The sequence below is a fragment of the Cinclus cinclus genome, chromosome 1 (assembly GCF_963662255.1).
Source record: "Cinclus cinclus chromosome 1, bCinCin1.1, whole genome shotgun sequence".
In the NCBI taxonomy this organism is placed as follows: Eukaryota; Metazoa; Chordata; class Aves; order Passeriformes; family Cinclidae; genus Cinclus; species Cinclus cinclus.
Window position 1 is genome coordinate 150229244 of NC_085046.1, and position 14852 is coordinate 150244095.

The following is a 14852-nucleotide window of genomic DNA, read 5'->3' on the forward strand; positions in this document are numbered from 1 at the left end:
ATGAAAAAGTGGAGTCAAGAGAGAACTGGTGATTTCCTCTCTTGGTAAAAGATCCTTATAGCTAAACAAAAAGAAACTCATCTCCCTAAAGTGAACTGAAAAAGATTATTTAAGTAAGGAATTGACTGAAGTGTCCCTGTATGTTGTTAAGCTGTGACAAAGGGGGAAGAAGAACTGGTCTGAAAATCTGTTCTGAATTTATTATTATTATTCTTTGTGTTGCTAATAAAGTTTTTTTCTTTATTCCCTTTTTAAGTTTTAGGCCTGTTTTACTTTTACTCTTAATTCTATTTCACAACAAAAGGCAAATATATTACAATTGGCAAACCTTAAACTATTACACCAGCCCAGGTCATTGCTGAACCCTGAAGTCCCTTTAATGACCAGGTAACCTCCCCAGAGGATGAAGGAAAGGCTGAAGATGTGCCTCCCTGGAGTTCAGGAAAGCCTTTGATGATGCTTCCCATAATATTCTCCTGGAAATATTGGCAGCCCACAGCTTGAGAATATCAACTCTTAGCTGGGTTAAAAACTGGCTGGATCCCAGGCACAGAGTATTAGGGAATGGTGCCACATCCAGCTGGTGGCTGGTCACTAGTGGTGACCCCCTGCGGTAGATCAAATAAATTCATTGATGATCTGGATGAGGACGTCAAGACCACGCTTGGGAAGTTCATGGATGACTTTTGGTCATCCATGGATGGGATGTTGATCTGCTGGAGGGCAGGAAGGCTCTGCTGAGGGATCTGGACCAGCTGGATCAGTGTTCCAAGGCCAATGGTTTGAGATTCAACAACACCTGTGAGGTGTCTAAATGCAAGGCAGACTCTACAACTTTAACATCTCTCATATACAGTTGTAGCCCCTCTCTACAGCTATAGATTCAACTTTATGTCCTGCCTTCTCCAGCTGTTTTATTTTATGGATATAATCTTGGATGTTCCCACCTTGCATTGGGAGATCCTTTGGCAAAGGCAGCAGAAAAAGCACCTAAAAAGAGGCCTGGGAGAAACTCTCAGGTGGGTTTTCCAAGCTACAACCACGTGAAGAGATCTGGTAAAAATACAGGAAGAAAAACATGGAGAGTGAATGTGGGAGAGCCCTGGGTGGGAGAAAAAGATTTAAGAGCTGTGAAGTTAGGACAGCAGTGAGTGAGGATTAAAAGGGAAGGGAGATTGGCCAAGAGCCCCAAATTGCTCTCTTCCACCTTAAAACTATGGGAACTGCCACAGATATGAACATCCACAGGCTGAAATAACAGTGAATCATTTCCATGGTGGGGATGAGTCCCCTGGAGGATCCACAGCCATGGGACAAGTGTCAAAATCCCCTTTGGGGTAAAGTCAAAGGGAGGTCAGGAGATAATGACACCATCTTGCTGTTGTGAAAGAGAAAAGTGCTGTAAATCCTCGGGATGCAAGGCTAATTGTAAGGAAGCTGCTAATTGGAAGAAGATGGGAAGGGGTTTCCCCAGAGGAGATCAAGAATGAGCCACCTTGTTTATAGGAATCCAATCTGGTTATAAGTGAAGGGAGGATATGGGACTGAGTGATTTATTTTAGCTTTTCCAAACCTCCTGAGTCATATCCCTGAAAAGGGGTCAGGCTGTTTTCTGCAGAGGTGACCAACTCCAGGAACTCTTCATTCCAGGGAATCCTCTCCTTGCACTGCAAGGACGTCCCTGACACCTTGATGCCCTGTGCCCACTTTCTGACACAATTCCTGGGCATATCCACATCCAGAGACCATTCCCAACAAGCAATTTGGCTACATCGGTCTTTTCCGGAGACTGGGAATTTAAGTGGCCAAGGCATGGTGGCACCAGAGCTATTGGAGTTCTCAGTGCTGTTGGGTGAAAGAGCCTCTTCCAGCTTCTGGAGCAGTCAAACACATTTGTAAAATCACGGAATGGTTTGGGTTGCAAGGGACCTTGAAGATCCTCTCATTCCACTGCCCTGCCATGGGCAGAGACACTTTCCACTAGACCAGGTTTCTTAGATCCCCATCCAGCCTGGCCTTGAATATTTCCAGGGATGGGAATTTTGGGAATTTGTCCCCAAAAATTAGATAGGGGAGCGTAAATGGAAGCTGTTCAGCTCTAGTTTAAAGTTGGTCCCATGTCAATGATGTCAAATTCCTTGAGCATATAATTGAGGAGCTTCTTCCCAGAGACAAGAGGTGGCTTTCCCAAGCTCTGGTGGTTGATACCCAATGTCTAAGTACCCAGAGGCTCAAGGGAGGATTTCTTCTCCCAGTTTCTGCTCTGAAGGAGTCCAGGATTGACCACTGAGTGATTCTCATCTGGATTTACCTAGAGATAAATCCTCTCTCTGGAAATATCTGAAAGGGCAGGATGTCACAGAGCACCTCTCCTATAAGGAGAGGCAGAGAGAGTTGGGGTTGCTCATTCTAAAGAAGGGAAGTTTCTGGGGAGAATTTTCAGTGGCTAAAGGGGCTCCAGGAGAGCCAGAGAGGGTCTTCAGACAAGGAATGGAGGGACTGGACAAGAAGGAATGGCTTCCCACTGTCAGAGGACAGGGTTAGATGGGATTTTGGGAAGGAATTTTTCCCCAGGAAGGTGGTGAGGCCCTGACACATGTTTTCCCAGAGAAGCTGTGGTTGCCCCATCCCTGGAAGTGTCCAAGGCCAGGTTGGAGGGGTTTGGAGCAACCTAGAGGAAGGTGTCCCTGTCTGGGGGTCCAGCCCAAGGTACTCTGGGATTCTATGATTTGGTGATGAGATGGTTTAGAGAAGGAACTGGGACAGACACAGTAAAGAACTGGGCAGGAACCCCCTGTGGAAATGATGGCACCTGGCAGAGCACTTGGAATGACCCCAAACCTCACTCTCCAACCAGGTCACAAACAGAGCAGCCTCAAAAAACCACCCTCTGAATTCTGGGAAGGGCAAGGAGGTGGTGAACTGGGGCAAATAAATGACTCAGCCGTGGATCAGAACCTGGGCTGGGCCAGGGCAGGACCAGGAAGAGGATGGGATGTTTTCCCATGGGCTGGGACTGCATGTTGGCAGAAAGGTTGGATCCCCTCACAAATCTCAGCAGAACTCTGGGTCAGATCTCTCTGCTCTGCCCTGCACCCTCTGTCACCAACACACTCTGTTGGTGCTGAAATCTGTGATAGTTTACATTTTGAGTACTGATAAAACATCCTGAGAGCTGCTGCAGGATGTACAAGTACAATATTCATCTGGAAAACAAGGCTGGGTGTATTTTGCCCAAGGAAGTTGCTTCTTGAACAGTTTTATCAATTCTTCTGTCCTCTCCACACTTCTCAAAAGGCCTAAAATTGAGGACAGGGTCTTTAAAAAACTCAAGTGTCCCAGGCCAGGTTAGATGGGACTTGGAGCAATCTGGTCTAGTGGAAGTCATCCTTTCCCACAAGATGATCTCGAAGGTTACTTCTGAATCAACCCATTCCATGATTCTAAGGCTTCATGATTCTCTTTACTCCTGGTACAATTAAGCATTATTCTTCTTCCCTGTGGATAAGGATTAGGCCATCCAGTGTTAACGAGATCACATTAGAATTTACCTCCAGTGCATTTACCAGTCTGAAAATTGTCTCCGAGCTCCTCTGAAATCAACCCAATTTGCAGCAACTGATTAAAAACTGGATTTAAACCAGTGGAGAAAGTCTGTGGGGCAGACAGGCCAGATGAGCTGGACTTAGGCACCAGCAGTTCCTTGCTGTGCTCCACATTTCCTTTATGGCCCCAGGCAAGTTCCGCAGCATTTCCATTCCTCTGCCTTGTACAGATGTTATCATGCCCAGTACATGGAGAGGTGCTCAGATAGTGACTTTAGTGGGCCAGGGGAGAGACTGAGGCTAAAAACGATCTCACAGAGTCAGCTGGGGCAGGCTCCCAGCCCACGCTGCCCAGGCACATTCCTGCTCTGAATCATGCACGTGTTACTGTGCAATGAAGGTGGTTTTGGGGACAAATAAAACAGAGAGAGCCCAGTTATCTCTCCTCTACCTCTTATTAAACTGATGCCAAACTGATGCCTTTTTGGGGCTACCTAAAAACAGAGGCCAGACAAAATTAAGAGAATAAAAAGCAGTTATATTTATTGAAGGGCCTCCAGGTGAATTTCAGGGAGACGAAGCCCAGCCGGGAGCTACACCCGGAGCTACACCCAAAAAAATGGACAACGGGTCACAGGGTTTTATACTTTTGTAAGTTTGGGCCATTTGCATATTGGGGATTAATCTTCCAATTACAGCTTCAGGTAACGAAGTCATTTGCCCCAAGTTTACTCCCCCTACAACTCACTTTTGTTTACATTCTCAGGGCCTGAGAAAGTGAGGTGTCCTTGATTTCCAGGCCTAAAGAGAAATTGCTTTGTCTGACCAAATGGCAAGACAGGACCTAACACTTTATATGAACTTTAGTTATACACCAAAGAATTACAGGATTACAAATACATGAAAAATTTAAAAGCTAAAATCCTAAGGTGTCGTCCATTACTGCTAAAACCAATCCAAATTCCTGCTCTTTGCAGAGCTTTCCTCAATGAACTGCAAGCTGCCTCTCATGCAGGACAAGCCAAGTTCATCCCATGGCATCTTGACTAATCCCACTCCCATTCTTCCACCTGAGAGCTCCATGTGCCAGAGATCTCTTAATCCCTCATCTCTGACCTTATCCTGAGCTCTCTTAATGCCTTTCCAAACTCCTCTTCAGGACTCTGCAAAACATGTGCTGCTCTGTCTCACCTGATGATGCTCTTGATGCTCAGATTCTCTTGCAACCCCAACCTCCTCCCTCTATGTCTCCTCTGATTTATCATCCATATTTTATGGAGACATCACCTTAAAAGCCATCAACTCAATAAAAAAGTTCTTGTAATGTGCTTTTCCCAGGTTTTTCTTTTTACACCAGACAAGTTCACCCTTGACACTGGAATAAACTCTATGCCTGGAATACTGAAATTTAAAGGTACCTGATCACCTCCAGTGGTTCCCCACATGAATCACTCAAAGACACCATAACCCAGCCCTGGAACCTTTCCCAGCTCTGCTGGTGGCCCTCCCTGACTGGGGTAATTGTCACCAACTCTCCTGAAACAGAGGTGACAGGCCTGAGTCAGAAAAGGCAAAAACATTTTGCTCCTTCCTCTCTGCTTATTTTCATTCAGATACAATCTGGCCTTGAGGGAATCTGTGGAATGAAGATTTCCCCCTGGGCAGGGGAGTGAAAGTGGAGGGATGGACTTGTTCTCCTCAGGGGTCACCATACACTGAGTTATTTGCAGGGACAAACCTGGGTGGTGCCACACATGTGGCAAATGAGTTGTGATGTCTGCTTTTGGATTTACGTTTGACAGCAGCCTTTGAACTCACAAAAATAGAAGATTCGTCTGCTCTCACAGACAAATTCAAGAAAAAATGATGTGATGTCTGTCTGAAACCTCCAGTATTTCTTTAATTAAGAGGAGGGTGATCATTCATCCCACTTAAAATATTATTTTTTGGCTACCTTTTCAACTACCATAATTAAAAAGAGAGGAAGGTGTGGCCAAGATTTCAAATCATTAATTGGTGTGTGATAATTTGAACACACCTGACCTATTCTGTTCCTCTGCATGTGAAATGAAGAAAATTTAAAAAACTAAAGGCAGACTTGCCATCAGAATTTGACTATTGAAATAAAATGGGGATATTTAAAAGAAAACAATTAGGAGAACAACCCTTTCCACTCTTGCAGGAGGAGGTAGGGAATGGTAATTCCTTGTCGTGCATGAGGTGCTCCTGTGCAGTCATTGCCTTTGGACTGGCTCCAGTTGCCTTGTGGTAAAATGACGGAGCATTTAACAACATTCTCACACCCATGGACTATCAAAGACAGCTGTTTCCCTGCCCTTCATAATCCCAGCCAATTAATTTATCTTCTTTGATGTTTTTGCAGCAAACGTTCTGTTATCAGGTGCTCAAGTGCAGCAGCTCTGCCCTGCTTCTCCTCATCCTTTTGATGAGGAAAAGAAGTATTTGCCTTTGCCATGGAATTCTGTTGATTCACACTATCCATGGGAAGCAGGGATTCCTTGCCAGCATGTCCCTGTCAGAAATTCTTGCAGGGTTTTCATCAGTGTCACCTGTATCCATAAGAATGGAGAATCCCCTGACACTTGGGTTACCAGAAAAAATTAAAATGTATTCACTTCCTGGCTATCTCCCAAATTTATTTTTCCCCTTTGATGCTTTTTTTTTAGTCTTTTTGTACAAGTTCTGAGGCCCATTTTGGGATAAATCAAGCCAAAGACATAGTGAAACACATTGTATTCCCTGGAAGGATCCTGCTTAACAAGCACCAGAGGTGGGATACACCCACGCTCCCCCTAGAAATGCAGGGTGAATAAAGGGTGAGAAAAATATTTCCTTTAAAATCATGGAGCCCAAAATACAAACAACTTACTATACTTTTCTGGCCTTTTAAGAATGTGGCCAGCAAGTCCCAGGCCCAGAGGTCACAGTTCCAGGACAGTGGACTGGAGGTTCCTCATCCCTACTGTCATCAGCATGGGTTGAGCTCAGCAATCTCCCAAACAATGCCTGGGGGTGGCAGAGGAGTTAAAACAACCCAAAGACCATTCCCGGGAGGCAGTTTGGATACAATCAGTGGGTTTTGGCAGGAAAAAGAATCAAAGAGCATTTTTATAGTCAGATTCAGTGCCAGAGAGTTGTGCTCAGCATCTCTGTCCCTGCCCATGGCAGGGGGTTGGATGAGAGGATCTTTGACACCCTTCAAAAATAAACTATACCCATGATTCCATTGTCTTTAATTTTTTTAGATGCTCTGCAATATCAGTTTTATCCAACAAATATTTATTGCAGTTGAGATGTACACCTCAAGGCTAAAGAAGTTTGAAGAGTCTGAAAGGTTTTGTGTAAAAATGTAACATTGAACTGTGGGATTGCTGGGGCAGGAGAAATCTGAATAATCTGATGAAGGAAACTCCTCTTCCAAAATGATTCAAGAGCTCTCAGACTGAACCATTCCTTCCCAGCCTGGATCTGTCCAAACCCTTTTCAAAGTGTCTTCAACCTCAACCCAGGTCAAGCTCTGCAAAAATGGTTATTGGTGTTGCTGGTCCATGGAAAATCCTCACAATTGGGGCTGCACCTTGGTATTCTCCATGCTCAGCAGAAACTCTAACTATCCAGGCTGGAAATGTTTGTTTTCCTCCAAAGTTTTGTGACTTTGAGAAATGTCTTGTTCGCAGAGACCTTTATGTAAAGTGGAAAATATGCAAAAAATGGAAATGGAGTCTGGGATGGGTGTTTATTCCCCAGCTGTGAAAGAGAATGAAATTAATTATTATTGGGATGAAATTTAACAAATCTAGATTACAGAATCTGCACCTAAGATGGAACAATGCCAGGAACAAGATAAACTGGGAGAGGAGGGACTGGAAACCAGTCCTGCAAAAGGATTCTGACAGGAGTTCCATAGGAGTCACCAGCATGTCCTGACAGCCAAGAGGGCAAACCACATTCTGGACTGTGTGCAGGGAGATTATTCCACTGTGTCCAGCATTGCCACAGCTTCCCCTAGAACATTCTGTACAATTCTGGGCCCCACAAATTAGGAATGATGGGAATGTCCTGGAATGTGTCCACATGAGGGCAACAAAGCTGGAGAAGGGCTGGAAGGAACATCCTTGAGTGCTCTGGGATTGCCCAGTTTGGAGAGAATTAGGCTAAGAGGGAACCTAATTGCAGCTCCCTGAGGAGGCAAAGTGGAGAGCGATGTGCTGACCTTTTTTCTCTGGGATCCAGGAACAGGACGTGGGAAAGGGACAAAGCTGCACCAGGGGAGGTATGGACTGGACACCAGGAAGTATTTTTTTACCAAGAGGGTTATCAAACACTGGAACAGCTCCTTGGAGAGGTGGTCAAGGCCTCAGGTCTGTCAGATTTTGGATTTCAGAATATGCTTTAAATTCTGGTCAGCCCTGAATTGCTCAGGGACTTGGACTGGATTGGCATTGTAGGACCCTTCCAACTGAAAATTCTAGTCTAGTCTAGTCTAGTATAATATAATATAATATAATATAATATAATATAATATAATCCAATCTGTTTAGAACAGATGCCTCTTTCCCTGAACAGATTTTACCATGCTGTCTGTGAAGAACCCCAAAACGCCAAGGGTGGAGCCCAAAGAGAGCAGGAAGAAAAGCCACAACACCGTGTGGCTATGCCAAGGTAAATACCCTTCCACCACCACCCTGGTGATTCACCACGAAATAAAACCAGGGGACACCTTTGCATCACAGAAATGACAGGGAAACCTTTTTGTTGGCATCCAGGACTAAGATGTCGACATGAACAAGCCCAAATCCTCTGGCTAAAGTAGAACTCACAGCTGCCTCTTTCCAACCAACCAGTGGGATTAGGAGCAGGCAGCATCCTGAGGACAGCCAGGGATGTAAGAGGCAAAGAGACAATGCAGACACTTTGTGAAGGTGGCTGGTGAGGGGTGGATGTGCTGCCCTGCCTCAGATGGTGGGGCTGTCTCTCCAAGAGGAGCCCAAGAGGAGAAGGGTCCTTTCTGCTTCATCAGTATCAGGTTCAGAATCATGGAATGGTTTGGGTTGGAAGGAGCCTGAAAGATGATCCAGTTCTATCACCCCTGCCATGGGCAGGGACACCTTCCACTATCCCAGGTTGCTCCAATCCGCATTCAACCTGGCCTTGGACACTTCCAAGGATGGGAGAGCCACAGCTTCTCTGGGAAACTTAATCCAATGTTTCACCTCTCTCACAGGGAAGAATTTCTTCCCAAATTATTTTAGTTGAAAACAATTTCCCCTCTGTCCTATCACGACCTGCCTGTGTGAAAAGCCTCTCTCCCTTTTTATTAAATCTTCCCTTTTAGCTTCATATTCCCTCCATTCTCATCTCCCCGTGATCCTTTGGATGGGAATTCAGGTCCCTCAGTCACAGGTGAGGAAATTCACCCGGTGCTGTGAGTGTGGCCATGTTGGTGCCTTGCACAACATCCCTGCACGGCCCCAACCACAACGCCTTTTCCACTCTCCATCAGGTGCCTGAAGGAGATTTCACCCAGGGTCATCCAAGAATTCCCGCATCCCTCATCTCCCAGTCATTTCCAGGTGACGTCCTCGTTTGCCGTACAACTGACTTATTATCATGGATGATCCTACTTAATCCATGACTTGCATCCAAGCCACCTGGTTGTTCACGATATCCTGATCCTTCCTGGAATTGCTGAGGCTACCCGAATTTGTGACACCAGTAAATTCCGTCCTACTTGGCATCTTCCAAGGTCTTAACAGAAAATATTAAGCAAGAGCATTCAAAAGTGAGGAACAGCTCTGATGAACTTCCCCAGGTTCATATCCCACTCCCAACATTTTAAATATTTCCAGCTCCTCCACTGTCAAGCCTTTAAAAAATTCTCACCATCTTATATCAATCTAATTTCCATCTGTGCTGTCTTAATAAATATTCCCAAATTATTCTGTGTTATTACTTTGCTAAATTTGTGAAAATATTATTTTATTAACATGAAAACAGCAAATACAACATTAGACTTTAAGTATTTTCCTGGTTTGCTTTTTTTTTATTATTAATTTCATTCCTTCAAACCGTGTTTTTACTCCTGGCACTCTATTGAGGTCAGACAGTGGCTGTTACCCCTCCTCTTTTTAATTTGGGTGCTAAATTCTGACCTCATGACTCTGCCTTGACCAATTTATAAACAGTATTTGGGAGTGGACCTGGACCTGCTGTTCTGTATCTCAGATCTCCAAGAGTACTGGGATGCAAAATATCCTGTTCTGCTTTGTCCCAGCTTGAATATAGTGAATTTTTTTTTTCCACCTCAGTTGTGTTTGTTTCTTTTTCTGGACACCTTTTTCTATGCTGTTTTTGCCCCCAAAATCAAAATCATTTTATATATTGAGCAAACAAGTGGTTAATTAATATTCAGTTTTTATTTATCACTACTTTATTTTGCTTCTTAATTTAAAGGCTAAACAATTTTACATAATATTTAAATAACTTTAAATAATGCATTTTAAATAATTGAATAAATAACATTCAATGTCTTCCCTGAGATCTAAGTCATTTTGGCTGTTGCAAATTGTTACTTTATATATTTCTTAACCGCCTTCATGTTGTTTTGTCTGCTGCTCCATTTTTCATCCATTTGTTTAGGCTTCCCTCTCATTCCTGGAACAATTTTTGAAATTATTCACCCATGTCAGGCCATACTTCCTCTCTCGAGAAATTTTTTCTGCACTCTTCCTGTGTTTTATGAGAAAAAATGAGGTTTCTGAATATTTCATTTCAGTGAACCACAAACTTCACATTTTGCATCCATATCTGTGAACCTCCAGTTCACTTCTTCTTTTTCTTGGTATCAAAAAATATATCTGGATATCAACATATTTATCTATATATCAGCCACATATCAACATTTTTCTTCTTATCTAAAACTTGATCATCCCAAAACCCAGCTGGATGAGGGGACAATATTATTCCAAGTGTGTCACACTCCTGATCCCAGAAATCAGGGTGTGCCACCTCAAAAACATCTCAGTAGGGAGGGACGGGATGGGCGAGGAAGGAAAGACACGGTTGGTCTGTGGTGTAGGAGGCTAAAAGGAGCTGAAGTCAGATTAAATCAAAATTAATTGGCAAAGCCAAACTGCTCTGGAATTATACAGGATACCGAGAAGTGGGACAACAAATGGAGACAGCGTTGGATGTGGTCATCGAAAAGTTGGACATGTGGATGGCTGAGGAAGGAGCTTGGTCCTGCTGGGATGGATTGGCAAAATTCAAGGAAAGTCCAGAGCTGGAAGGGACCTACAAGGATCACCGAGTCCAGCTCCCTGCACAGGACAGTCCAAGAATCCCAGTGTGTGCCTGAGAGTTTTCTGCCAGGAAAAGGCAGCCCTGGCACTCCCCTGTGCCCTGAGCTGTGTCCCCACAGCGTAGGCAGTAGGAGAGGGGGGGATTCTGACCCCCTGCTCCACTCTGGTGAGATCCTGCCTGGAGCACTGCATCCAGCTCTGGAGTCCAACAGCAGAAGGATGTGGAGATGATGGAGAAAATCCAGAGGAGGCCATGGAGATGCTCCAAGGACTGGAGCCCCTCTGGTCTGGATCAAGGTGGGAAGAGCTGGGTGGGTCCAGCACGGAGAAGAGGTGGATCCAGGGAGACCTTAGACCTTCAGGCACTGGAAGGGGCTCCAGGAGAGTTGGAGAGCGACTTTGGAAAAGGGAATGGAGTGACAGGTCACTGGCAATATCTTCCCACTGCCAGAGGGCAGGGATAGATGGAATATTGGAAAGAAAATCTTCCTTGTGAGCACGGCAGGGTTCTGGAATGGAATTCCCAGAGCAGCTGTGGCTGCCCCTGGATCCCTGGAAGTGTCCAAGGCCAGGCTGGATGGGGCTTGGAGCAACCTGGGATAGTGGAAGGTGCCCCTGCCCATTGGCAGGGGTTGGAACAAGATGGTTTTTAGGGTCCTTTCCAACACAAGCCACCCCATGATTCCATGACAAAACAAACACATTTACTAAGAAGAGGTCTCCAGGTGACTTCATCTCCATCCTTGCAGGGTTCCTTTTAATGCCAGTGAAGGGAAGTAGGTAATCCCCAGTGCCATCCACTTTTTGTTGAAGCTTTTGTCTGATGAAATATGTATTTGTCTGCCTGATTAGAAAAATAAACAGCTCCAATGAGTCACCCAGGAGCCACCTATGGTAGGGAAGAAAGGCTGTGCTTAGGCCAGGTGACTCCCACTCTGGATTTTTTGTCCTGCTTCAATCTGCCCGTGACCCTGAAAATTTTCAAAAGTTATTTCTGCTGCATTTTCTTCTAATTGGTGCTCCCACAAGTTTATGTCTTGACCATACAGACCCCGATGATGGGAATTGGTTTCCTTGTCACGCTATTCCTATTATCGTGCTGGATCCCCATGGCAACATCCAGCACAGGTTAATTTTATTACTTAGCAGGGGTTACTTATTTAGACTGACTCATCCAGATCTGTGTCTGGTGACAGACTTTGCTGTCAACCTGTCAGTCAAAGGCACTGCTGGTGATTTCGTAGGTTGACAAAGTGATGTCAGGCACTTCTCAGTCACAGACTCAGTGACAGCCCCTGGGTTTGACAAGCGACAAGTTCATAGCGAGGACTCTGTTTCCTTTCTCTGCACAACCAAAGTTGAAAAAGAGGGAAAATCTTCCTGATAAAGGAAAGGAAGTGGCTCTGTGACTGGCCAGTTTCTGCATGTTGCCCTTGTAACGCAGAATGTTGATAAGAGATCGACAGTGCCATCAGCTGATTAAAGTGTAGAGAAAGATACTGGGTACTCCCAGCCAACAGCAGCCCCAGGAATACGCCCAGCATCCTTCAGCCTTGGCTTTTTTACAGTTCAAGCATCAGAAAAGGGAAGTGATGGAATTACCATGCCTGGTTCAAAAAAACACATAGATCTGGCAAGTGGGGACATGGTTTAATGGTGGACATGGTCGTAGCTGGATTTGGTGATCTCAGAGGTCTTTTCCAACCTTTAACAATCCCATTATTCCAAACAATCCAAATTTCAGGTGGAAAATCACATGGCCACAGGCTCCCTACATGATGGACTGTGGATTTATGGGTCATGTGGGCTTTCACATAGGGTTGGCAGCAACTGTCACTGGGATGGAAAAGGGAATCACACCAGAATAATGAACACAGGAGGCTTGCATCTGAGGACACATCCAGGTTGTGAAAATGCTGGTCTTTAAAAGGGATCAGGATCCATTCTCTGATCCTAATCACAGCTTATGCCTGAATTTCTCATCCTTCCAACCAGAACAAACTTTCTGGAAACATCCTTGGCCCTCAGAGAATGCCTCCTGGGCATTCCCTGGAACAAATCCAGTGGACTCAGGACATAACACACTCAGGGACCACTTTACACTATCTAGACATCTCTCAAGTCCAAGGACTGATACAGCTTAAAGGAAGCCTGAAATGGCTGAATTATGGATATGAATCCCTCTAAGATCCAATTCTTTGCTGTTTTCAGAAAATGCTCAAGGGACCTACATTCCCAGGGTGGACCACACACAGGTGATGCCTGAAGGAATTGTCCTCAGTCCTCTGGCTGGAAGAAGAGGAACCTGTGTCCTTACCCATGGCTAGGAGGTTGGAGGAGGTGAGATGAAATGAGATGAGATTTTAGGGTCCCTTCCAACCCAAATCATTCCATGATTCAGTGATTCCAACCTCCATATGACCATATCCCTGGACTACCTTTTTTTCTCTCAGGGCCCTGAACACAACTCACCTTTTTTAAAAATATCTTTGCATCTTCTTGCAAAAACCCGGCAAGTCTGGAATGTTTCCTCCCATCCTTAGGAGCATTTGCTTTTTAGCCTTGGGATTAGAGATCTTAAGCCAGAATTTAGGAGATGCAGGTGCAATTCCTTTTTCTGCTTAGAGAGGTTCAACTTGTCACCTCACATCTTCAACGGAGGGTGCAAACCAGCAAAATGAAGCTCAGACAAAGAAAAAAAGGGGTAGGAGCTCTTTAGAGACTGAGTCAGAGCAGTGAATTTGGATTTTTTTTTTTCTTTTATGACAGTCCCCATGGAGGAGAAACATTTAATATCAAACAGCCCCTGGAAGACAGACCCAAAGAGCTCCCTGGAGAAGGATGCTCACACTTTCCCCCTTTTCTAGCCCAACGAAACTTGAATTCCTTCCTGCCCAGTGGCAGAGTTTCATCAGGAGGGTGGAGACCAACTCCACCCCACCAAGCCCAAAGTCTTGTTGCTGACACACACCCATGAGAGGTGGAACTTCCATTGGATCATCAAACATCGCTGCAGCCATGGGCATGGGCATGGGCAGAGAGGTTCCCTGCTGCTGAGTCACACATGAAGATGGTGGATCTTCCAAAAAGTCCCCTGGAAAAAGTTGTAACCCTCTGGAATCACAGGAGCTGAACTCCAGGTGACTCAGTGTAATGATCTACAAGAATTATATTTTCCTGAAAACTAGTTTTCACAAGATGCTTGGGAATCTGATATCTGGAAAATGGATCAGACTCCATCCTGCAAATCAGCTCTCAGGAAAGGCATGGCTGTCATGTAGATTGATGCCATGGTTACCATGACATGACCACAGTGTCAGATAGGGTTCGTTGGTGTTTGTATCACAGCAGATGGATCTGTTCTGTTTATTCCTGGGATTGCAGAGGTGAAGGCTCTGGGGTGACCTTATTGTGAGCTCTCAGTAGCTGAAGAGGGGCTCCAGGAGAGCTGGAGAGGGATTTTGGACAAGGGCATAGTGTGTCAGGACACAGAGAGAATGGCTTCAAACTGAAGGAGAGTGGGTTTTATGGGATATTGGGAAAAAAATATTTTGTGGGAGGGTGGTCAGGCCCTGGCACAGGTTGCCCAGAGAAGCTGCGGCTTCCCCATCCCTGGAAGTGTGCAAGGCCAGGTTGGATGGTGACTGGAGCAACCTGGAAAAGTGGAAGGTGTCCCTGCCCATGGCAGGAGTGATAGAACTGGATGATCTTGAAGGTCACTTCCAACCCAAAACATTCTGGGATTCTATGGAGTGGCTCAAGAAAGTGTCCAGATCTGGGCTGGACAAGATAGGAGAGAAGGTGATGAAACAGAGGGAATTCAGAGAAGGACCATCAGAAGGAATAAAGCCTTGGAGAACAGACTTTCCAGAGAAGGAGTCAGAGTTCCACCAAAGTCTATCCAAAGGATATCCCAGACAAAATACATTTCAATGGAGAAGAGGAAAATTGCAACAGCGAGAAATTAAATTTAGTCAAGAGGTGC